Raw genomic sequence first — 27,231 nt, 5'->3', positions numbered from 1 at the left:
CAGTGATCATTATTTAGAGCCAATGTTTTACAGCACCACTGGCTGGCCAGTCATGGATTAAATCATGTATTTCTAGTTTACCTGATGTAGTTATAAAAGGCCTCATTATGCATTTCTGGGACTGTGAATGTGCACTAGGGCAGGTGTAGCAGGTCCTCACATTTGCAAGCATGCATATCTTCTGCTAGCAGAGACACCATGCATATGTGTGTGTCCTAAATCTAGTTGTCCTTTTAAGAAGACACAAACCTTTTTTTCCACATCCTTTTCATCACATTCCCACCCATTAATGTTAACACATTCAGTTGCAGCTATTTGGACTGTCTTCCTATTTGCCTTAGAGAATGAGATAACTGAAGCTGTACTACAGAGTTGCAATAAACCCTTGTTGGCCACGAAAATGTTAAAAATTTCTTGCATGGTTATGCCAAAATACTTGATAAGTACTTGAGTTCTCTATTATCCTCACAGGGCCCTGTGTTTTATTTTGCAGTAAACTAACAAGTTCCTTTTCTCTCCTCCCATCCCAAACTGGTACATCCTTCCCTTCATCTCTAATGGCTCTGTTCTATCTAAACCTTCCAATATGGTACCTTTTCTATTTTTTGTAGCGTGAATGCCATGATGAAGAAATCTTTCATTATTTCAGCAATGTCTATGTCATACCTATTCTCCCTTCTGTCACTGTCTGACAGATGTCTTCTTTGAAATCTACCTCAAAAACTATTTCCTTTTCTGCATTACCGTTATAACTACACATGTTATGCTATTCTGTTTTTTATGATTTCTTCCATATACTGACTGAAAGTTTGATTTATCTTAACATAGACCCAGTTACATTTTGGAACTGCAACACTGATAAATGCTAGGCCCACAGTTCCTGAAAAAAAAATGACTGATCTAAAATATATCTAATGTTGAGACTCATCATAACAAAATTAAAGCATTTTTGTAGAGTGACTTTACCTTCCACACCTTCCCATACCTCTGCAACTTATATGTTTATATATATACTAACCATAAGGTCATTGTACCTTAAAGTACTGAGAGAACTGTGATAACAAAATATCTAATTTCATACATGTTCCACTATTCACACTTGCAACCTTGCTCTACTGAGGACAGTATTAATTTATTTTTTTCATAAAATTAGTAGCTTCCCAGTACATAGCACATAAAGGTTGTGACAAAACCATATAGCTGTTATGCTGCTCACGTTTTAATCTTAGTGTATTAACAAAAAGGTAACTAAACTCCCTGCGTGTCACTTACATCTCCTTTGAGTGTCACCAATGTTTCTAAAGTTCAATAAACATACTACATTTACTCTTCTCACCAAAAACTAAGGTAACATTTCACACAGTGTATACACAAAACTCAGACTTATATGCCCCCGAATCAATCTAGCCCACCTAAATAACTTTGCAAATGCAAATCTACATTTAGATTAAAAAAATAAAGTACTAATTACATTACATTTTCCTTTCACCTTAATGAAAAATGACATCATATACTGCAAACACAAAATATCTATTTGAAAACAAAGCTGCAAATTTAAATGCATACTGTAAAAATGGTATTCATATTTCTATAGAAAAAGTGAAGAGATTTAAAAAGAAAATAAAGCAGTGACTCCAAGTAGCCAATCAAAAAAAAAACCTGGCAAAATTCAGCATGTAAATTAAAGAAAAAACAAGACATTGATGTTTGGGAGCTAAACTCACAACCCTCCTCCACACATCACAGCCTCTGTTGTTATAAAGCAACTCCCAGATAGGTTGCTCAGGGAGATGATGTGATAAGTTTTTAGAATTAATCTGACATTCTCTTATTTTACCTAGAGATGAACTCAGCTAACAGTACTTTCAGTCATCTAAATTCAGCAAAACATGCTTCAAACTTTTTCATTGTAAGCTATCTAAATTGACCCAATGCAATATAACAAACACTTGGATTTTATTGCAGATGTGGGATACATGAAAGAAAGTCTGAGCCAAACATGTGCTCCTGAGCCTGAAATAATTCAAATTTAACAATATCATTCATACTTTTTCCTTATGGACATCCAATATTACATATACTATGTGCACAGCTCAACAATGGAACATTTTCAGTGGAACTGAAAGAAGTTTGAAAACCTGCATTCAGTTAGAAGCATAAACTGACACATTTCCTTTAGACTGATAGCAAGATAAATTAAAAAGAAATTAGCATTCTTTACAAATGGAGTTAGACAAGCATATTTCATTTATTACCTTGTTACTTTTTAACAAAGCTGACTGCTGATCGGCATTACAATTATATACATACTGAAAAACAAACGTAAACTATACAATTACACTACAGCTAAATAGATCTAAACTGCTTCAATGCAAAGAATATCAAACTGTTCACACCTGCTGTTACGAAAAATGTGTACTTTTACAGTGAATCTGGGCATTTTTATCTGACTATAAGCAGACCACTCAGTCTGTCTTGCCCTCCACTGCACATAAATCAATTGCTTAGAATTCCATTCATGATTAGCCATAGTTTCTTTATTCAATGACCCAAATGGTCTATTTGGTTGTTACTATTATTTATTTATTTATTTACAAAACCTATGCACACTGCATGGTACTGCAACGTGACACATGCCCGAGATCTCCAATAATATTATAAGCACAATACTAGACCAACAGAAATGCTATCCATGCTGTATGAACTTTTGTTATCCACTACATTCAGCAGGTCAGAATACAAATATGCATTCTAATGGTCAAGAATGAAAAATACATACAAATATTTTACAAACAAAGGAAGTCTAATGGTTTATCTGATATACCCAGCTGTTACAGCTGCTTAACCTCTGTGGTGCCTTATTTCTCAGTTTCTCCTTAAAATTTCAAACTAGTACCTTGTTTTACTTGGTGGTGCCCTGCCATAAAGGTCATTCCATATGTTTACCACTCTCTCAATGACATAATGAAGTTTGATATATAAGTAAAAACCCAAACATTCAAGCTCAAATGAATAACATCCCATATCCCATCTGAATGTTTGCTTAGTTAATTCCTTTTCTACTTCTTATTGACTTTATAGTTCAAAATCATATATCCCTTTTTACCTTCTAGTGCCCTAGAGTAACATTCTCAGAATCTTTATGTGTTCCTCATATGAATCCATTCATCTTGTTTTACCATCCTAATGACCTTCTTGTGTAACTCCATTAGCATCCTTGCTGCCTTCTAAGTATACAGTATCCCAAAAGATGTCTCTCTAGGGGTCTACTTCAGAAGACTGGAAGACCAAAAGACTAAATCCCAAAAGACTGAAAATTCAGAATACTGAGTGATAGAATGTGTCCCTTTTCCACTGCTGTGCGATCTTGGAGTTGGTATATATAGTTAGCAGTGGGTGAAGGGGGTGCAGCCCCCCACATGAGGGGTCAATGTGTTCAGTATTTTGAGATTCGGTGATTGGTTTGTCAGTCTTCTGACGTAGGCCCCTCTCTAGTTAATGAGAGAGTAAGACAGATCACTTTCTTCTGCCTAGAAGTCTATGCCCCCCCCCCCCCGAGCCTTGGCAGCTGCAACTTCCTCTATTCCTGGAGTAGGTTTTTTGCTAAAGTTACACTGAATCCTAAAGTTTCAATCAGGATGATTTTTTTCTCTACGTGTATCAGAGTGTGCTTCTCAGACCTTATCTTCAACTGACATTTCTTGGGTTATGGGTATAGTTTTCTAATATTTTTTTTTTCAAGACTGCTCCCCCATTCTCTACATCTGTTGGTAGTTGCACTCACAGAGATACTATCCCTGTTTGCTGTTACTTGTGTGACATTAGTAACACAACTTTCGTGATGAACCTACCTAAAACCAACCTCTGTAATAGCCCACTGCTTACCTTCCCTTCTTTGGACAGCACTTTTTTCATTACTACCCTCTATGCCCTCTCATCACTATTCTAACCATGTAATGGTTTTCCTATCTTACCAGTGAGTGTTAAATTTGCTTGTTGGCCTTCTGTGTGGTATCCGTTGAACTCAAAGTATTTGACATCAGCTAGTTACCCCATCAGCATTTGACAGAAATTATTTATACACCAGGACTTTGCTCAACTGATAAGGCTAGCTGATTGTGAATTATATCCCATCTAGGAAACAAAAGTAACTACATTCTCTTGGGTGACTTCAAGTTAAATATGATTCAGTCCATCCCACATGACATCAAGAAAGTGCTGCTCAACTTTAAAAGTAAAAAAAATTTGCAACAGCCCACATGACCTAAGCTCATCACTACAGTCATTCTCCTCTGCATCTAGTCATCACTGACAGCCTCAGTCTAATCTCAGACATTATCATCCATGCACCTTCTATTAAGTAAGCCACATAATACAGAAAAATGTAACAAAATATCCCCCCAAATTCATCTCAGTCAGGCCTTAGACATATGATTTGCTCATTTATCTTTCTGTCAAAGAAAATATACATCACATTGCATCTGCTTCCACTGATCAAGTTAAGTTGTTTTGCAATGATTCCTTAAAGCTACTAGCAGTGGATAATATTTGCTATTTGACTTCTTGACACTGGGTCAGCCTGAATACGGAAAAGACATAAAGAAATCCTAAATACTGGATATGCAAAGACTGTGGCTGAGATTCAGAAACCATATGCTCATTGTGGTATATGAATTTGTTCAATGAGTGGCCACAATTAGGGTGCGTTTGAGTCACAAACAAACACATACTACTAGCGGTAACTGTAGATCAGCAAAGCTGGGCATGGTATATGCTAAATGCCATATAATGAGATGGCAATGAGCAATATTATTAAAATGAGTGACTTTGTGTCTGAAAATGAAGCAAATCAGAATAGTGGAGCAATTCTGAAATATCTTAATGTGCGTCATGCATTTGTACATTCCTTGGAATAGATTTCCCATGGTTATGCTGAAGGAATTGCAAGACAAAGGTTAATGATTGCTACCTCATTCACAAATGTGTATTTCTAAAATACTTATTGTAGTCATAAGCCCCAGTTGTGCAAGACTTCAGACCCTGAGATGTCATGGCATCAGACAGTGCTTACATTTTCATGCATTGCATGACTGCAACATTCTGGACTGCTACTTTATGGATAGACCATTCAGGACAAATTAGACATGGGTTTACCTCAATTGCAATCCCTTTGGAATCATGGACTACCTCTCCCAATGGATAACAAGGTATGTGTGGCTTTACATATACTAGCTACAGGACTTTCAGTGACCTAGAGGGAGCACAGTGGGGGCATCTCAGGAATCTGCCCCAAGAATACTCTATCAGTCCCTTGATACCATGCTGTAGGATTTTGGGTATCATATGTGGTTTCCTTGTACCATTGAGGAAAGAGGGAACACCATGCTAGACTTATGTAATATAGTACATTTCCCAAGGTTCTGCGAGTCATAGACTGCACCTACATTAAAATAAAAACCATCCAAAAACAATACAGCTCCATCAACTTCCAGGTGGTTTGTAATGCAAAGGGTACCATCTATAATGTATATGCAGGGGTTTACTATTGAAAATGCGAATGGCACTTGGGCGACAGTCGGATAGTCGAACGTATAAGGTCGTAAACACGGATGTCGAAGACATAATAATCAATCTAGGAATGGTTTTAACATGGGTCGAGTTAGGGAAGATGTTTGTAGTAGGGAATAATACTGAACACCTACCTCGACCCATGTTAAAACCGTTCCTAGATTGATTATTTTGTCTTCGACATCCTTGTTTATGACCTTATACGTTCGACTATCCGACTGTCACCCAAGTGCCGTTCGCATTTTCAATAGTAAACCATATGCAGGCCACCCAGGCAGCATCCACTTATGGCATACCTGTGACCTGAATCACCATTTTGTAAGGAGTGATTTTCTCCAGTCTCATCTTATTGGTGATGCTGGATGTGCCCTGCAACCCTAGCTGATGGCACCAAATCAGAAATTTAAAAAATGAAGGAGAGCAGGGGTACACGTTTGACTATTTGCAAATAAGGAACATTCTTAAGATGTATTTGTGCAGCTCAAGGTACACTTTCGCTGTCTGAATTCATCTGATGGCATCATGCAATATGAGCCTAGAAACTGTGCGAAAATATTTATACTAAGTGCAATGTTACACAATATGATACTGATGAGGTGGTTACAGCAAGGGGACCACATTCAGGAAAAGCACATCACAGCACACCAGGCAGTGTAGACAGAGTCAGATGGGAATAAAGTGGAGAAGCCACCTGCAGGGATTAAGAATGCTAGAAGGAGGCAGGTACAGTATACTGCGGCACTGGCAAAGATACAAATTTGCACATAGCATTGGACAATAAGAAAACAGAGTATAGCAGATTCACTGCATTAAAACGGGTGGATGTAAAACAAACACCAGACTGTGCTCACTCATATGAAGACTGGCAACACTGGACATTAAACATAGATGGCCTAAGTGACAATATACGAAGGGTAGGACCTACTTATCATCATCTGCACAGGGAGATGTATGAGAGCATAAGAAAAGTACAAGGGGTGCAGTTATGACTATGGGCTGGGATTGTTGGGGCATAATTAAAAAGTTACTGCAAAGGGCTACTGTGTCAGTGAGTGTGTATGTGTGTGTGTTTGTGTATTTGTGCATGTGATATACTTTAGTCACTTGTGGTGTGACTGCATGTCTGCTGGTACACGGCCTCTGCACTGCATATCTATCTATAGGACAAATCAGGAACATTCATAACAGAGGGTTTTATAAATCCAGTGCAAGCACCTGCCCACCAGGGGTCTATATTACCAAATCAAAACTGTAAATAGAGAAAAACCACACTATTGACACATAAATATCAAAATAGCAAGACTACAAATGGCCACTTCAGTAAATTTTTTCCCAGGGGGGAAAAAAAATCGCTTGGCTGTCATCGAGAATTTGCCCTTTTCTCCACTGTAGAGCAATCTCTGAGTCAGTATATTTAGTTAGGGGGGTGTGGGGGGTGAAGTCCACCACTTTTGTAGGATTTGATAGTTTGTTTTGGTTTTAGTCGGCTGAATGATTTTTTTTCCCCTGGGAAAAAATTAGCTGAAGTGGCCTTTTGTAGTTTTGCTACTTCAATCTTTTATGTATCGATGTTGTGGTTTTCATCTATTTACAGTTTTGATTTGGTAATATAAACACACCTCAGTGCTTGCTACAGCAGGGAGAGAACTGGTTGTACAATGCTCCTGGATAGATGTGGGAATGCTGTGTGACTGTGATCAAGGTCTATAATAACATGTGCCACGTCAGTGACTGTCACAACCCAAGGGATTGTCAACATCTCAACAGTGGAAGTGCTAGTGCTGCATGAGTGTAGTCTACCCCATTCACTGCAATGTTGGCCAACATCTATTGACTTACCAGGGGATCACCTTCATAGACAGGGCCTAAACACATGGCAGCTGAACTTGAGAAGATGTGACACATTCTGCAAGGTGATTTAGTCTACCAAAAAGTCACACATGCATAATATACCCTCATGGAGGTCATTTCATACAGCCTGAATTAATCTAACCACCTCTATCATGGCTGTTGTGGTAATAGCCTATATGTCCATGATTGATCTGTATGTATGCTGGGTTTCAGCCACTGATACTCTAACTACAAAGGGAGGGTGTTAACCATGTCTCCATCATGACACAGTACTCACTCCCCCATATGCCTCTCTGTGCAATGGCAGTAGTGTCTGATCCTGACATGTATTCATTAGGGGTGGCACAGTTCCCTGAATCACACTATCCTCAATAACCTGTCCTACATGTGTGGTGTGAGTATCCTGGGTGTCCCAAGACACAGAGGCTTTATTTATAGTTAAGAATTCACTTACACTCTTTCCCTTTTTAAACATTACCAAGTTTAATTTTCATAACAAATATATACATGACAGATATACCACTGATATGATTATGCCTAAATCACTTTTTTTAGTTCTAAGTTATCTGTCTTTTACTGGATTTAATTTAGGTCCCTGGATTACTGAAATACAAGTTGTAACAGTTTTTTTTTTCCATAAACATAAATGTTGTACCTAAGTAACTTGATTTTCCCAGTATAGTCGTATTACTCAGATGTTCTTTTGCTTGAATGTCATCTTAAAGGATTGCTATAATTTAATAACTTCTTGTGAATTATCATATTCTCCCATTGTCCGTTCATTACTTCTGCTTTTCAGATGACTTTTTTTCTCAATATCATTAATTCATTCCTTGTAAAATAAAATGCAGGCTTCTTGTTAAGTTCTCCAAAGCCTTTACTGTTTTCTTTATTTATCCTTAGACCCATATGGCTAAGCTGTTTTTTAACTTATTTTCCCACTTCAATCAACTGTCTTTTATTCTTAAGGAGCTGATGCTTTATCATATGTATATAACAAGATGTACTGATATTTAAAGATGTATTATTCATTAAGAATTATTTGTTATTCTTATATTAAGATTTGGGTCTATATTACATAGTCGAAGTTCCGTAACTCTGAACACCTAATGGTCGAACCATTATGTTCGAAGTTATGGAACTTTGACTACATAAAAAAAAAATAAAAAACATACAGCAAAATAAATTGTTGTAAGCAGGGGTGCAAGCCCCCCAGCACCCCCACACCCTCCGCCACTTAAATATACCAACTCCGAGATCACACCACATTGAACATAATGGAAATCTGCACTTATGGAGATTTCCATTCAAACGCGAAAACTTTTACAAATTCGAACTTATGATCTTGACCATATGTGGTTCAAACTTGTAAAAGTTCGACTACGTGATAGGATATCCTTCTTTAACTTTATACATACACTTTTATTATTGCATTACATTATACTGCTCATGATACAGCCCTGTAAACTCCATTTTGTATTTTTGTATTACCACTTAACCACCTATTAAGACATCCGTGTACATTATTCTTCGCATGCTTTTCATATACTTTCATAATCACCCTTAGCTGTTGTTGCTTGACATTGTCACATGCTTTGGTAATATCATACCATAAGTGAATTGGCCCACTTCATGTAATGAAGTGTTCATTGTTTCACGTATAAGAATCCTTTCCTTACTTTGCTTACTAGTTATACCTTGCTCCTTCTTTTATGTTTTCTAATATTGTCTCACATTTTGCTTAATTTTTATCATTACAAAATCTGTATTATTTAAAGCTCTTGGTCTACAAATTTTGTAAATGTATCCCTTTTTCTTTCTTCCATATTAATTTAATTAACTTTTCTAATACCCTGTCTTCCACAAATCTATCATTCTTCCATCCCATCAGCATTTTAAAAAGTCAGTTTTGTCTCTCTTTCAATATTCTTGCAAAATAAACGGTCCAATCCATCTACTCCAGATGCTGTTTCCATTTTAATGCCATACTCATCTCTTCCAAGTTATCTCTTTCAATAATATTTTATTATCTTCTCTATCCATTTTTCTACATTCCAAATAAGCCTATTTCGTTGTTCCACTTGAATGCATCTCTGCTGTATATCTTTCTATTTTCTTTGTAATGTCTCCTTTCCCCCCTATACTTTTCTTTTTCTTTCCATGGCTCTTCTATTAAAGTTTCTTTCTTATTTTTTAAGCTTTTCCTCTTAAAAAAGTTAATACCACCTCTTTTATAGATTGTAGTAAATGCTGTTGCTATTTTAATAAATCATGTTTTTCTTTCTTTCTTCCTTCCTTTGCTGACTGAGTTAGTTTATATAGTCTAGTGGCCTCATTCAGAGGAGGCTTGAGATGCTATATATATATATATATATATATATATATATATATATATATATATATATATATATATATATATATATATATATATATATATATATAAATATATATGGGGTGTGGGAAGTTTGGAAAGGTACTAGTGAAATTCCATTGGTCTTTTTTCAATAAATGCCACAGTATCTTTTATATCACACAAAGCTACAATCAAGGCAGGCAAATGGGGCCTTAGTTTAATGTCTCATATGCAAGACAGCACATTTATGATGGCATCACCTCACTAAAAGAATACAGGACATAAGTAATATGTCCTGTGCAGACCGACTCAATACCCTATCCCTGTATTCTGTCTCCTACAGGCTTTTGATGGGAGATCTATGCCTGACATACAGGGCATTATCAGACCCCACTCTAATGGACTTCCTGCATATCCACAAAAAATAGTACCAGAATTACCCATTCTAAAGACTTAAATCTTGCCTGTGATATAAACAGGACCTGCTGGAGCGATAGGTATGCATCCCAGAGATTACATCGTCTATGGAACAGGCTCCCCATCCATGTGAAGCAGAGTTCCTCCCTAATCCATTTCAAGTGCAACTTGCACAATGGGATGGAAAACTAGAAATTCATCCCTGGTTTGGCACCTATGTCTCTGATGCAAACAGGTAACCTGTAAATGGTTCATCTCCCAGGCCCATGCTTACACTCATCAAGGGTATCAGAACTTGTCAGAGATTTGGGGTGCATGGCTAGGCTTAAAAAGGCCCTTCTGGTCGTTAGCCTAGTAAACACCTATGAACCTATTCTATTTAACTTCTTAAAACATTTGCCCAGTTGGATCACTTCTTTATAAACACTTATGGCCGATCTAACCCAATAATCCAAATACTCTACCTGTAAACAGCTTTTCTGAATTTCTTTTTCTAATGTATCTGAAAAAAATTGACATAGCTAATTTCTGTTCACAAATTCACCCTTTCATATGCAAATTTGCCCAGTACTCATATCTCAAGACTCATTATTTCTGTAAGTGTTACCACATCTCTTATTGTTCTACCTGAATATGTTTCCAAAATTACAGTTTAAATTTCCTATTAAAATAATGCTGATATTCACAATGTGAGATTCTAGTTTTTCTGATAAATCCATACTTTCTTTAAAGTCTGTAAAAGCATATGCTATTGTTTGTCTCATAATCATATCTAGGTTTTATTTATCTACTAATGATTCTTCCTGGTTTAAGTATCATATGGTTTATTACAATTTATGAATATTTAAATAAAATAGATATACTTGTAAATATTTCTGGAACATAATTCTGAATAATGTTTCTTTGTCATAATAGTTCTAATTAATTTCTTTTCTCAATATTTAGAAATTTGATATTCGCTAAACACATTATATTAGCTCATGATCTTTCATAGCACTAATAACATCATTTAATAATCTAGAAATGTACTGTTATTACATATGCAATCATTTCCCTTGGATGTATCCTTTTGTAATTTTAACTAACTCTTCCTTTTCCTCTCTTGTCTCTGTCTCTCTCTCTCTCTCTCTCATCCTTTTTTCAATTAAATTTCCATTTTTTACCCTGCTCTATTGTCGTACATTGTCTGTTTTACTCCCTTCTTATTTGCAAATGTTTTCCTGAAAGATAACACACACAAATATACACATACACATGAACTGCCCATTTCCCCATTCCACCTCCTCTATTATTTTCTTGTTCCCCATCTACTTATTTCCCATAGTATCAGCTTCCTTTTCAGAAGTATGTATGATACATTCTCCATACTATGCTCTTGCATCTGCCATTATTTATTTCTGTATGTGTGAGTATGTAAAATGTATATATGTACGTATGTATGTATGTATGTATGTACTTATTTATTTATTTATTTATATTAGACGCAAATGCACACGCTGCACAAAATGCTTTTTGATATTCTTGATGCCTTCCCTTTCAAGGTCATCTGACCTAACTTGAGCTCTTGCTTTATTTTTAATATTTAAACTTTGTACCACAAAGTACTGATTCCTTGGGTACAGATTTAGTTTTGTATCATACCCATTCAGAATCTTCTCCATTAGTGAAATGCCTCAGCTATGACATTGCAAAGTATTTCTTTGCTTAACTGAATAAAGGTTTTTCATATGGAGCCTTAATATGAAGTGGAAAGTTTCTGAATTAAGAGGAGGTGTCCAGGCCCATAGACTGTTGGGAGTGCAAACACCGTCAGACTAGGCAAAATTCTCTACATATTATCTAGAATCTTTTTAAATGTATATTGCAAATCTGATCTATGTATCTTTTCAGGCAATTTATTTTACCCTATGGGTATACATTGTGTTAAATAAGAACCTCTGACATTAATTTTATTTGTGTAAACCTGAATAATAAATTTTTATTTCTATGAATTTCTGTAGTAATGTACACCTCCATCCACAAAACTGGCTGTAGTTATTTGTTCTTCAGATTTGTGCATGATAAAGTAAATGTTCCTCTAATATTGCAAAGTGAACAACTTTAGATATTTGTATTGATAAATATTACTTAAATGTGGCTTTATTTATTTATTGATTGATTTTATAGTTTCATAGGTTCATAAGAAGGTACTAGGCTGTCTGCCTGAAGGCATTTATAAGACTAGCCAGAATGTGTTGGCTTTCGCTGCCCCCTTAGATTAGTTCCCTGTGCCTCTGTCAAGCAGAGCCACTGAAGTGATCCCCGGGATAAACTTTCTGTTTCCCATCCACTCATCAAAGTTTCTCTTGAAGAGTGTTAGCGAGGAGCTCTGCCTAATGAGATTGGAATCTTGTTCAAAAGCATGGGAAGTCTCTAGGACAGGAATCTATCCCTCCAGCACATCCTATTTATTGTTGTGGTGAGGTTTAGATCCCTAGAGCATGTGGCTCGAGGAGATAAGGTTTTCTTTAAGTGGACCATGTCCATCAATTTTGGGTTGGACATGGCTTTGTATGTCAGGCAGAGATCACCTCTGAGTAGGCGGTATGCAACCGAGTACAGCTGGAGTTTCTTCAGTCGAGCTGCACAGGACATCTGTTTGAGGCCAGTGATCCTCTTGGTGAGGTACTTCTGTGGTCTTTCCAGCTGTTGCTGGTGTCTTGTAAGGTACATCCCAAATGGGGCGTTGTACTCTATGATGGATCTGATGAGTAATGAGTAGAGGGGCACAATGACCTCTTTTGATCTGGATGCAAACCCTTTTGTGATTAGGTGGGCCACATAGAAGGATTTTCTAACCACTTTGGCAATGTTATTATCAAAGGAGAGATTACGATCTACTTGGGTCCCCAGATCCCTTATTACATTTTCTGTATTTAGGGTACTATCACCTATATGGTAGTTTGTGGGTACTTTGTTTTTTCCAAAGGGGATGACTATGCACTTTTTGGCATTTAGCTTGAGGCCATGATTTTGACACCAGGTATCTGTCTCAGTGAGACCCTTTCGGAGGATATCTGTGTCAGCCAGAGAGTCAATTATAGCCCCTAGTTTGCAGTTGTCTGAGAACTTGGTCAGCCATAGTCCTCCTGTGCTTGCCTGTACCTCTGAGAAGTATATGCTGAACAGGAGGGGTCCTAGGACTGAGCCCTGGGGAATGCCACTTGTAACCAGTTTAGAGTCGGACCTAGCTCCCACAACTCTCACCATGTGGGTTCTGTCCATGAGCCAGTTGGCAACCCATCTTGTGATGTAGGGGTTTATGTTCAGGCTGGTGAGCTTGTCTATAATTCCAGAATAGAGAATGGTGTTGAAGGGCTTTGCGAGGTCTAGGTAGGCTGTATGTACCACCTTTCCCTCGTCTATAGCCTTTGTAACTGTCTCAAAGAAGTCTGCCAGGTTTAGGAGGCATGATCTGCCCTTAACAAACCCAAACTGGGTAGGGTCCAGTGTTTGGAGGTTCCCAATGTCTCTGTTGAGTTCCATGATGATGCACTCCATAGCCTTGCAGACCAAGCAAGTCAGGCTTATAGGGCGATAGTTCTTGGGGTCTGTTGTGGCTCCACCTTTATGGAGCAGAACAACCATTGATGTGCAACATTCTATGGGTACATAGCCTGTGTAGAGGCTGAGTTTGAACAGTGTGTTTAGGTGAGGGGTTAGTTCGTCTTTGAGCTCATGTAGTACGCAGCCTAGGACACCATCCAGTCCCATTGATGCTGTGCTTTTGGCTTTGGAGAGGGCTGTTTTAACCTGAGTGTCTGTGATTTCAGGGGCTCTACATTCTTCTTGTATGGTTATGGGCCCTTTTGGGAGTGAGAGGGGGGGTGAAGTTTGCACTGTACCTGTCTGCCAGGATGTTGGCTATATCGGTCGGTTAGGTGTATTTTGTGCCATTCTGCACTAACTCTGAGCAGACCTGAGCATTGCCACTTAGATTCTTGACATAGCTAAAGAATGCCTTGTGCTTATATTTGGAGTCCTTAGCAATTTTTCTTTCAAAGCTCGCCTTGGATGATTTTATGAGGGATCATAGTTCCTTGCTGATACTGATCAGGGATGTCTTCCCTACTTGGGATTTTACTTTTTTCTGTACTAGTTTCCTCCTTCTATTGTATAGCTTGTTTATGGCAGTGGTCCACCAGACTGGTTTCCTTTTCTTGGAGGAGTGAGTCTTGGTTTTGCTTGGGATAGCACAATCCATGCATTCTTGTAGGTGCCCATAGAATGCATTAGTAAAGGATTTTACAGCTTGGACACCATTATCCTTTAGCATGGGGGCTTTGAAACTTTCCACCTCGGTCTTAAGTAACGTGAAGTTTGCTTTTGAAAAGTTTTTCACGGTGGTTTCCTTGTCTGGGGGTGGGGGTGGAATGTGGATATCCAAAGTGATTTGTTTATGATGAGATCTAACCAGCGAGGGGGTGACTTCCAGTGTGGAACACCAGTCGCCCATGTTGGTGATGACCAGGTCCAATATGTTGTCACCTCTATTTAGTTTATTTTTTATTTTTTGTGTGTGAATTTCCTATAGACTGTTTCTAATCTCTTTAACTGCTATTTAGAGTATTCTGTAAGTAATACTGACTTAATTTTGACAGTTCTCCAGATAAGTCAACATTTAAAAGGTCCAGTGTCAAGACGATACATTACATAGAGGCAGAGAAAATAATGCTAATTTTGGTGGGGAGAAAAAGCACTAGACTAGCTCCACTCCATTCACATAAACTGAGCTAAGAAACAACCATCTCATCAGAGTAACCAAAGACAGAAATCAGGTACTGAACCATTTATTCATTTCACGACCATCTTCCAACATCGGTAAGGTTATGAAGCTCTTTAACATTGCATCAATATTGCGTCACTATTGCACTCATAGATTAGTTAGTTAGTTAGTTAGATAGTTAATTTGCTGTAGTCTTGTGGGAAGATAAAATCTAGAATTACTATTTCATTTTGTTGTACTGATCGCTTCCTTGTTCCGTAGGACTACATAATGCTTGTGTTCTTGATACTTAACCACATAATTCTCAAACACAATGTGCTTTATTACTTTGCATTCTTTAATGTGGATTTATTTTTGGTAAGTTTTGAAAAGCTCTAATACCATTACAAAAACTTACTGCATGTTTATTTGCCAGTTTTGCTGTGTGCTTTATTCAGACTGCCAGTTCAACAGTTTATTAATGAAGATCTCTGCTTCTCTTGCTCAATGTATACAAGTGTCTAAGACCCTGAATAATGCAATTATATACACGTCACTTTATTTGTTGTAGACCATATTTGCATTAAATATTTTTATTTCATACTTCAATACACATTCAATTTCATTCTGTATGTTTAGTCTCTCTTCTATTAGGGTTATTGTGTTAACAGAAATAAGCAACACTGAGTTGGCAGGAAAGCCTGCATGCTGTGCAGAGGTTTGCTCTGGATAATGAGAAATACAGCTGCCTTTTCCACACCTGTCAGGTCGCTGAAGCAGTGGGATAAGGAACAGGAACTGTTCCAGAGGTGATGACCTCAGTAAGGAACTTCCCTTACAAAATAATAGTCAAAGCATTTTGGATAGCTTAATTCTTCTTATTGCCACTAATAAACTACTTTCAGCTTTCTCATGATATCTCATGATGGCTGATTCCATTAAATCCTCACATCTCCATGCAAAGCTGTCCAAGTTTCTAATGAAATTGAGTCTCGTAATATTTATACTTCTAATTAGACCTAACATAGAAGGAGACCCTGGTCAAACTTACTTTAACAATATTCTCATTATATCTAAAGATAACTTAATTCCCAATGCCTTTCCAAATGCCAATAGCAGAAAAAACAGTCTAGACCAAATAAGTGCCTTTCTCCATACACTCTCAAGACCTTGTTGTTGTCACAGAATCCTAACTCAGAAATGGCAGTCCTAATATTCACTTTCTTCCTTGGGTATAAATATACAATTGATGCCAGACCAGATATCAGAAATGGGGATGGAACTTTACTCTATTTTAAGTCCCAATGTGAGCTTTCAAAAATTGCTTAACAAACTATTTGCTCAGACTTTTACCCAAACTGATTTCTGATAAAATGTATTAAATTCAGAACAACCATATACTTATTGCTGTAACCTAAACACAGATCACCAACCTCTTCCTTTAAAAAATTCAAGCACTTATTCATAGTAATATTTCTGCATCTTCAAAGCTTAAATATGACCATTCTTAGGAATTTAATCTTGACCCATTGAGTATTTATTCTAATGATATTTCTGAATTTCTTTCCAATCTTGATCTCATACAATTTATCACTGAACATATATGTTTTATACTCCACTGAAAATATCGCTTTTTTCTAGACCTCTTAATTATAAACAATCATTCTAACATTTCCTTCATAACCATTCCCATGATATTAAGTGGCATCTGTCCAATTACTTTCAAAATAATCAATTTTTCACTAAAATATCTATTCAAACTGATCTCATTTAGATGGAAATTCTTAACATAAATATCCATCCTCAAATCATATATTTTCACTACAGACTGGTAACCCGTTCTCACTTGTCAAGACCCAAACTTTACTGCTGAAATACTCTCCCATACTTTCCTCTCAGTTTACAGGCAAATTCTTTGTCATTATTATTAGACATTGCAAGAACAGCAAAAATGAATTTGTTAAAAAGAACTAGAAGACCTTCTACACCATAAATGTATCCTGACATACCTGGGAACAAAACCTAAATATTGATACCTGAAAACAATTAATCCAGCTCTCTAACTTTAACAAACATGTCATATGAAGTCATAAAGTAAACTTTATCAGGTTGAAATAACTTTCTTTACAAAACAATCCTAAACACTTTTGGAACAAAGGTAACCTTCTTACTAGCCATAAAACTTAAGAATAACAGTACTTCTATTAATAGCATTCAATGCACCCAATACCAGATTTGAACCTCTGACTTCCTTTATGAAATTATAACCTAACACTTCCCACAGACATACTACCATTAGCCTTCACAACCAACTTTCCCTCCCTCATTCTTCTCACTCTTTTTCTTTAGACAAATCAAATCTAAACATATCAACCTTCTCCTTAACTAAATTCCATTAAATGTCCTCACAGGATGTGATGATTTCAACTACTGCATCACATTCTACTGTAAAAAGTCTTCTACTTCCCTCTAGTCCATATTTACAATCCTTCTGTTTATTACTGCAAACATTCTGTCTAACATTTAGAAAACAGCATTAGTGAACACTTTGCCAAAATAATCAAAACTTACTAATGCATCTCATTTTTACTCCATCTGTATTTTTGTTACCATATGTAAAATTCTTGGGAAGAATATTTCCATCCAACTTTCAACATACATTCAGTAGCACAATCACCTTTAGTTAAAGCATAGTGGCTTTTGGTCTGGTCAGGGTGGTAATATTTACCTATGGACCCTGATTCATGACATATCCCTTAACATGTGAAGATATTATCTAGGCCAGCATAATGGTTAAGGTGTTTACCTTACAGACACAATGTGCTGGGTTTGATTCTCACATGTGTAATTTGCAAGATTTAAAATTGCCCAGTTAGCCTAGTACTAAACTATGAACCTATAAGATATATGCTGTTTTAAATAATTTGTCAAAAGGCTTTACCTTGTTAGTACTCATCATTTTACATACCCACATGCTGGAACAGAGAATCTGTCCTTAGGCATCCTTTTGTTTCCAAGATATCGTAACCAGCAAATTATTTAAAGTTAAGATTGATTCTTCTATTTCAAATGAGCCATAAAAAAAGGGGGGAGCAAAGGTGATGGCTGCCCCAGGTGCAAGCTGTTAAGAGTATGATCACCATGTGCTGATGGTGTGGGAGTTCAGTACTGGAACTGACATCTTATGAAGCTGCAAGGGTATTGTGGCTTCATAAATGAATGCTGATTATACTTTTGCTGTCATCATTAACAAGCTTGTTGTCTGAAATTTTGGAAGAAACTGCAGCACAATGCTTGTCACAGTTGTAGCAAACACCTTGTTTTCAACTTTGGGAAGACCTTTATTTTTGCTACAAAACTCTAAGTTAAGGGTGGGGGGCACCAGTTTGGTGGAAAGTCACAGTATACCAGATGACCTAGCTGCAATTCTGTTCAAACACTTAACAGACGAATTATTAAGAACAAGCCATTATTCTACTAAAACTTAATCTATGATACTTGATACAAATCAAAAACTATCAAAGGCACCTCATGTCTTAACAAAACCAAAATATCATTTAAGCACATAGGCATTTTGCTTGAGAAATCCTGAAACTCTGACCTTTCAGAATCTCACACACACACGCACACACACACACACACACACACAGACACACACACACACACACACACACACACACACACACACACACACACACACACACACACACACACACACTAGCACAACATTCTGTTATGGCTTTTCATGACATTGCATTATTTTTTCTTTCCGCCAAGATCTACCACATGCAGGAGAGTCCTTTATACCCAACTCGAGTATGGCCTTCCTTTAACAGCTGTAAGTTTAAATAAGAATACAGCATTCCTACAGACTATCTGCAGCAAAATATATTAGTTTGTCACCATCTCCCCTAGAACATCACTCTCAAACTATTAGGTAGTTTATTTATTAAGAAAAGAGCTGACTTCTTCATCAGATTGCTTATATTCAAACTATTATGCCATGAAACTTTCTCATCTTATCTGCCAAACCTACCACTAAAATGTACTTAGAATACAACTCAATCATAGCCAGTTTTTCAAGCCCCCAAAACAAAACTGCAGTGTATTAACCACAGCTTCCCAATTCTCATACCAAAGCTTTGAGAATTACTCTTTCCCATCTCAAAACACCTACCAACCTACTTCAATCTCAAACCTCATTTAAAAGCTTATTAGGTCAAGAAATGCCATGCTTCCCCACAGATTGCATCATAGAACTCCTCTCACAAATGTCATGCGTGCATTAAGACATTCCTTCATGCTCTGTTTCTAATATGCCTTTCCTAGACTCTTTTTATTTAATAGCAAAGTTAAAATCTTTTACATTGCATAGAAGCTGGTTGACTTGTGCATTGGAAATACTGATTATAACATGTAGTTTTACGCTGTATATGTTTTTTCTTCTTACTAAAAGTACATTTACTTGTAAAATAAGTCCATTTCATCAGTGTTCCTCTTCAGTAAACAAAAAGCATACGTAAATAAAATAAGAATACTATATCTATGCTTTATATGAAAAAACTGCTCTCTCTGTTCTTGCTAAGATCCTTATCTTCTTGTCTTCCAACTAGTGACAAAACCATATTCACTTATCAAGTCCTGTTCTTACCATTACCTGTCCTATGTTGAGTGTTACACTTTCTCTTTTATTCTTGCAACACTTTTCCTCAGGTTTACTTGCTCCTTGCCTTCTAGTCATCTTCCACTTACTTCTACTAGAAAAATGTTGGTGTTTTCCTTCTCGTCTCTACCTCACAATGCTTGGATCTGTTTGCTCCATTTCATTCGCCGCTGATATCATTTCACATATAGGTATAAAGCCCAAGCGTATTACCTGACCCCCCCAGCAGACACCTACCATCCTTACAACAGGTACCTCTGTACTTTGCAGCACTCTATGCAACTGCAGCAAAACTACTGTGTCTCATTCATACAAGCACAGATGACTAACACTGTAGACAGAAGGATTAAACAGAAAGCTTAACAATTCCAGCAATTCTGTAGGGAAACCAAGAAGTACATAGGTGCCTTACGTTAAGCACCTTTTCTGAAACTTTTGTACTAATAACGCTTTCACAAGATGTCTGAATGTTTTTGGCTGTCAAATAACAAAAGGCTTGTCCTAGAGACTTAGTATGGGCTATTTGAGGTAGGAAAGTTTTTTTTAGCTATTGACCACTGTATTGTAAAATTTCTATATTATTTCTTATTCTTCCAGATTAACTAGCTATGTACCTAGTTTTCATGTTATAGATGATGGCAGATTTCAACTAAATGGTTAGGTCAGACGTGTTATGTTCATTTCTTACTTTAGAACCTTGGTGTGAGTTTTCCTGTATATTTGTTGCTTCATCCTAATATAGATACCTTGTTGAAGAACTATTCGCTATCTGGTTTTAAAAAAATATATATCAGAAAGCAAAATTTCTGATGACACAGATTCGGATGCATTTGTAATATTTTGTACTCTTTGTGATTTATTGGTGCAAAATATAATTGCTCTCTAACAATTATCAATGCAATGAGCATCTTCTTCTTCTGACACTACAATTTGTTTGCGTACCTTTTGTAGAGTAATCGAATCCGTGCAACGAGCGTCTTCTTTTTCTGAAACTACAATTTGTTTGTGTACCTTTTGTAGAGTAGTCGATTCCTTACCACCATTAACATCACTTTAAGTATTTCCAACACAGCAACATTTTTCAGCTAAGGATTTAGCTAACTATTGTTTCAAATAGTCTTCTATGTGTACTGCAAGCTCGTTTAAACCACAGTATGTCTCATACAGGGTTTAATCATATTCATTTCTGTTGCATTGACATCTATGGAATACGTGCTTTTAAGATCTAACAGAGATGTTCCGGGTCTATAGTAGAACACAGAAGTTTCAAAACTTCGAATGTGCTAATATCGACCCCTATTCAGAAAAAGCTGAAAATATCAAAGCAACAGAAAATCAAATTTTTTTCCTAGGGAGAGAATTTGGTTGCCCATTTCTGTTGCTTCTGTATTTTCATCGCTGTGGTGGAGTCGGGTTCAGGTAAGTGTGCGACTGAGTGTGGGTTAGGTTAGTTAGGGTTAGGGTGTGGGTGAGGTATGTGTGGACGTGAGGGTTAGGGCCAGTTAGGTGAGTTAGGTTTAGGGTGTGGGTTAGGTATGTGTGCGATTGTGTGGACGTGAGGGTTAGGGCAGGTTAAGTGAGTTAGGGTTAGGGCGTGGGTCAGGTAAGTGTGCGATTGTGTGGACGTGAGGGTTAGGGTGGGGTAGGTGAGTTAGGGTTAGGGCGCGGGTGAGGTGAGTGCGATGGACCTTAGGGTTAGGGTTTGGGTTAAGGTAAGTGGATAGTTAGTGGTGTGTGTGTATAGTTTAATGTAGGGTTAGGTGTAAGATTTTAGGTGTATGTATGCGGATTGCTGTTTGTTTGGTGTGCTTGTGTTGTGTGTATGTGTTTTGGAAAAAAATTTGCTGTTCTGTATGTTCGATGTTTTCAGCTTTCACTGAATAGGGGTCGATATTAGAACATTCGAAGTTTTGAAACTTTGATGTTCTAATATAGACCCAGATGTTCCTGCCCTGGTTCCCTTACAGCACATTGTATAAATAAGTACTGTGCTTTATCCTGCTTTGAATATTCCAGCATTACTAACAATGAATATAGTTCTAACTTATATGACTGATATGTGCTTTTTTCTAATTTATTATCACTAATTAAGCGCTGAGCTATATTGGCTTATATAAACAGCAGAGGTTATTTTCATTATCATTTTTATTAATAGCTTTTAATTTGGTAGAAGATATAAGTTCAGTCATTGTTCTGCAGTTTACATTCTCCTAACAAACACAGAATTAACCAAGTTTAACTTATTGATTCTGCTGAAAATTAGATATTTTTAGGGGGGACTTTATTACATGTTAACTTTATATAGAGAGCTGATATTTAATAACTGCTAATATTATGCATTAGCTGGTGTTAGCTATCAAATATATTGTAGTACTTACTGGCTTTCACTCCATCTGGCAATGTTTGTCACTTATGTTAATCAAAGAAATGTATTTAACCAGACATTGCTGATGTAAAAAGAAGCATTTGTACCTAGTAGATGTAGCCCATTAACAGTAAATAAATAAGATGACTCTTTATTCTCTTCCATTCCTTTAGCTCTCATTAGTGAATACTGATACTGCTAATCACTGTTATTTGTCACTGTGACAGAGACCTACTTCTTCAGTGTTTTACACCATCTAGTGTGTAACTTCTTCACTGTAGACCTTTCAGGGTTGTCAGGAGCTAATAGCTGGGGAGAAGTGGTAGAATATGAGGCCTGATTTCTGCATATGACAGTCTATGATAGCTTGACTCTGTTAAGGGTAAAAGTTCACATAGACCCGCATTTATGCTGTCTCATCTAAATACATATTTATCCACTACTTAACTTGTCTCTGTGAATTTACTAGTCACCATTCAGGGACAAGATTTCATATGGACAGGCACTTATGCAAATACCTGTTTATCCATTGATTTGCAATAGATGTACCATTATCTGAGATTTGCTGCTGCTTGTTGATCTGGCATTATTATTTGTTGGATGAATACTTCAGTCTTCATCCTGCAGCTTTTATACTACCAGGTCTTAAGTCACTCAGAACCCTGAACAAGGTAATTTTGGAATAGGTAAATTTATCTGTTTTATGAATAGCCTTGAGATGGTGCTAGATAAGGAGATCTACTGATTCATACGAATATGTCCTTGGGGCAAAATCATACTTCAGATTTCTTCTGATTCACAGTTTTCACATAAATCTAGAGACATTTCTGCTGGAGTTAATTGATTTCTGCATTGACATGCTGCTTTTTTCAGTAAAAGATCATTTCTGGCTTTAATATCTGGTTTAAGTATGTGTTTAAAATGTATTTCCACTACTTGGCATATGCTTCAGAAATGTAATATTAAAAACACTGCAATTGTCTAGTGACATTTCTGCCACATCAAATTATCCAGCTAAGGTATTCTGCTTCATGTAATGACTATGCAACGTAGACTGGATAACTAACTGGAAATTATTTTCTTCATCATCATCATATGATTTTTTGTTTTTGTGTGTGGATAAGTTTGCTCAAAATAGACACTCTCCTTCAAAATGCCCTATGGGACATTCCAATGGTCTCAATGCGAAGGAGCTTTTTCAAGTGTTAATTGTATTTCAAGTGTGTCAACTGTTAGGAGACCATAGAAGAGTTGACAGCAGACTGGATCTTGGTTCTACAAAGCTTGTTGTTTGTTTTAGAATTTCTAGGTCCAGTTATCTTCCAGACTGATTGATCATCATTTAGGACTGCAGTGTTTTCATTTCCACTTAGACAACATTTAACAACTCCATATCATAAGACAACCTCTGATAATACACAAGGACTGGGAAGTTCACCACACAATTTCTAACCTTTCATTTTTTCAGTAAAATGACAGAATATGCCTGTTGTAAGTATGGTAAGTTATATCGTTACTTGCTAGGTCCAGAGCTCCTCCTTTTCAGTGTGCCTATGTATCCAAGCACAGAACTGAGATGAACATATTGACAGATGTAAAAAAAATCTTAATAGATTATTATACTCCATTTTGTACAATAAGATCTCTCAATTGTGTTTGATAATGCAGACCACTGACTACTACTAGAGTGTTTGGGTAAACTGAGGTCTTCTATCTGCTGGCCTTCCTTGGTGTGCCTCTTACCTTTTAGCATGTGCTGAGTGGGTTATTTCAGTGCTACATGAACTTCAGAATGAACTGGCTCCCCACTTAAGCACCATGTTCAATAATAGCCTCGCATCAGGCTTTGTGCCCACTGAATGATGCACAGCAACAGTTATCCCACTCCACAAAGGGGGAGCCACCACTGATCCCGGGAACTATCAACCTATTAGCCTGATGAGCCTGGTCTGCAAGGCCATGGAACGTATCATCATGGAACTCATAAACATAGACATTGGTAACCTCCAAACTCTGGATCTCACCCAGTTCAGGTTTGTGAAAGGCAGATCATGCCTCTTGAACCTGATTGACTTTTTTGAGACAGTCACCAAAGCCATGGATGAGGGTAAGGTGGTTCACACAGCCTATCTTGACCTTGCCAAGGCTTTTGACACCATCTCCCATTCTTTAATTATAGCTAAACTCACTAAACTATGTATAAATCCCTACGTCACAAGATGGGTTGCTAAATGGCTCACTGACAGAACCCACACTGTAAAAGTTGCAGACTCCAAATCTGACCTCAAAGCAGCGACAAGTGGAGTACCACAGGGTTCCATCCTGGGGCCTCTCCTGTTTGCTATCTACTTCTCTGAAGTACAGGCTAACACAGAAGGCCTCTGGCTAATGAAGTTCGCAGATGACTGCAAACAAGGAGTCATAGTCAAGTCCCCAAATGATGTAAACATCCTACAGAATGGCCTCACTGGGACAGATGCCTGGTGTCAGAGCCATGGCCTCAAGCTCAATGCCAAAAAGTGCAGTGTCATCCCCTTTGGTAAAAACTCTGTACCCATGAACTACCACATAGGCAGCAATCTACTTAACACCAAATGCGTGATAAGAGACCTTGGGACCCACGTGGACATTAGTCTCTCCTTTGATAGTCACATCACCACAGTAGTCATGAAGTCCTTCTATGTGGCACACCTCATCATAAAAGTGTTCTCATCCAGGAAAAAAAGAGGTAATTGTTCCCCTCTACTCGTCACTCATTAGACCCATTATAGAATACAACGCTCCTTTTGGAATGTACCTCACAAGACATCTGAAGCAGCTGGAAAGGCCACAGAAGTACCACACAAAGAGGATTACTGGCCTCAAACAAATGCCCTACACTGACCGTCTCAAAAATCTCCAGCTTTACTCCGTAGCATATCGCCGACTCTGAGGTGATCTCTGCCTAACATATAAAGCTATGTCTAACCCAGAGCTGTTGGACATGCTACACCTAAAGAAATCCCAATCCCTCCAAGCTACACGCTCTAGGGACCTAAACCTTGTCACTACAATAAACAGGACATGCTGGAGGGATAGATTCCTGTCCCAGAGACTTCCTATACTCTGGAACAAGCTACCCATCTATGTCAAGCAAAGTTCTTCATTAGCACTCTTCAAGAAAAATCTTGATCAGTGGATAGGAAATAGGAAATACACCCCGGGGATTACTACTGTGTCTCTGCTGGACAGTGGCACAGGAAAATAACTTTCTTGGGTGGCGTAAGCTATGGAACCTTGCTGGCCAGGCTTACGTAGGCCATTGAGCTGATAGCCTAGTACCTACCTATGAACCTATGAACCTAAGAACTTCTCCAACCCACATCAGGAGTTCTAGGATTCTGCAGGACTAGATTCTGGTACCCATAGTATTGATAGTGTTCATGTTTCCTCATATTTTGACAAATAGGAAATTCAGTGGAGAATTCTATGCTGCTCATTTCAAAATATGTTCTATCTATCCTTTTTTTTTCCCATAACCACATCATATTTATTGAGCCCTCTTGCAGACTGCTTGGATTCTATCTTGAATTTGATGAACATGGTTGATTAAGGCTAAATCTGTTCTGGCCAATACAGAAGCAATACATGTACACCATGTATGGCTTCATATCTTCACTCTATCTTTAAGGGGGGAGTCAGCTGGAATGTATGATGTTTGTTCATGGGCTGATGTTGTCAGCAGCTGTAAGAGCTTCCTGCTTTCATCTTAAGAACATTTTCCATATCAGACAACTCACACCTCATTCTGATCTGGAAAATTACTGCTCTACTTTCTTACATACTAATGTAATGCCATTACCAATTACCTCCAGATGTTTCCTTGAGCATCTTCATGCTACCTGTAGTTTTTTTTTTTTTTTATCACATTGTCCCATTGGTGCTTCCTATAGTGCCGAAGGCAGTGTTTTGTTTTGTATTAATCTTGATAATACTGGTCCATTTCATTCACTATGATGGTCTTGTCTGTCTAAATGTGTTTTTTTTTTGTTTAATATGCAATGATGCACCCAATTCAGTTGGCTAATAAATACATAATAGTCATTCTCAGAGCAATTCCCAGGATAGTTAGTATTCTGGCTTCTTCTTATATAACTCAGGTTATTACTTTTTACCTTGAGGAACTAATGACGGGTGGCACAATGCCAGGGTCTTCTATGGGCTTGGCTTGTAAAGGCCCAGGGCCAGTAGCCTAGTACACATCTATGAATCTAAGAACCTATGAATGGGACTGTGAGTCCTCTTTTAGTTAAATACCATCATTATGGGAGGGTAACTCTTAATTCACATTAACAGTTTTAAGTTTTATAATGGATACTTGTTTTATTCTTTATATGATTTTATTAGTGTTCCAACTATACTTTTCTATTAATTGCAGACTGTAATTTATTGATTGTTAAGTTGTTGGCATGGCGCTTTTTTCTATTGTGTTTGGGCTAAAGTACCTAACTAAAGTATGATAGTGTTAAAGATATTTATTAGATAGGAGGCTGGCCACAGACACTATCTGGATATAAGCAGCATAAATACAAATGAACACAAAAGTAAATATATTTTGCAATAAAAATATAAATCTGTAGCATGAACACACAGCTAAAGCGCAGAAGTAATAATTAGCCCTGGAATTGCAGATAGCATACAGAGATGTAATTAAAAATGCAAATAAATATAAACCCTAAGTAATATCAATGAGAAAAGCAATTAAATCTAAATTCCTAGAGTGAAAATATATGGTGCTCACTGAGCTTATACTCATACTGTTTGTGAGTACTAGAATGGTTGTGAAAATGTCTGGCACGTAGCAGGCTAACAAAGTCAGAATCTGATCCTTACGTTATATATTGAGTACCTAACATTATGGTAACAAAAATGCCTGCTAAATTTCACATAAAGAGAGGAAATATAAAGTGAAGAATACAGATAAATGACATAGTATAATGTATAGGAAATGTAGAAGGGGATGGTTTGGGAATTTTCGCAGATGAGAGAATAACTAGATGGATATTGTAGTCTGAATTGTGAGTATAGCAAGCAGGAGGAAATTAATTTGTTTCACCCTTACTTAATATAGTAATCAACCATTTATCGGGTATTCTGTCTGTCTGGAGTTCTATGCAAAAGTTATTGTCACCCTCAGAAATTTAAATGATTGAAGCAACAAATAAAGCAGTAGAATCTAGGAAATAAATTGGGATCAGCAGGTGCTAGTGACTGATGTAGTGCAAAATGAT

The sequence above is a fragment of the Protopterus annectens genome, chromosome 2.part1 (genome assembly GCF_019279795.1).
Source record: "Protopterus annectens isolate FY-2018-M chromosome 2.part1, PAN1.0, whole genome shotgun sequence".
Taxonomy (NCBI): Eukaryota; Metazoa; Chordata; order Ceratodontiformes; family Protopteridae; genus Protopterus; species Protopterus annectens.
Note: the sequence above shows the minus strand (reverse complement) of the source record.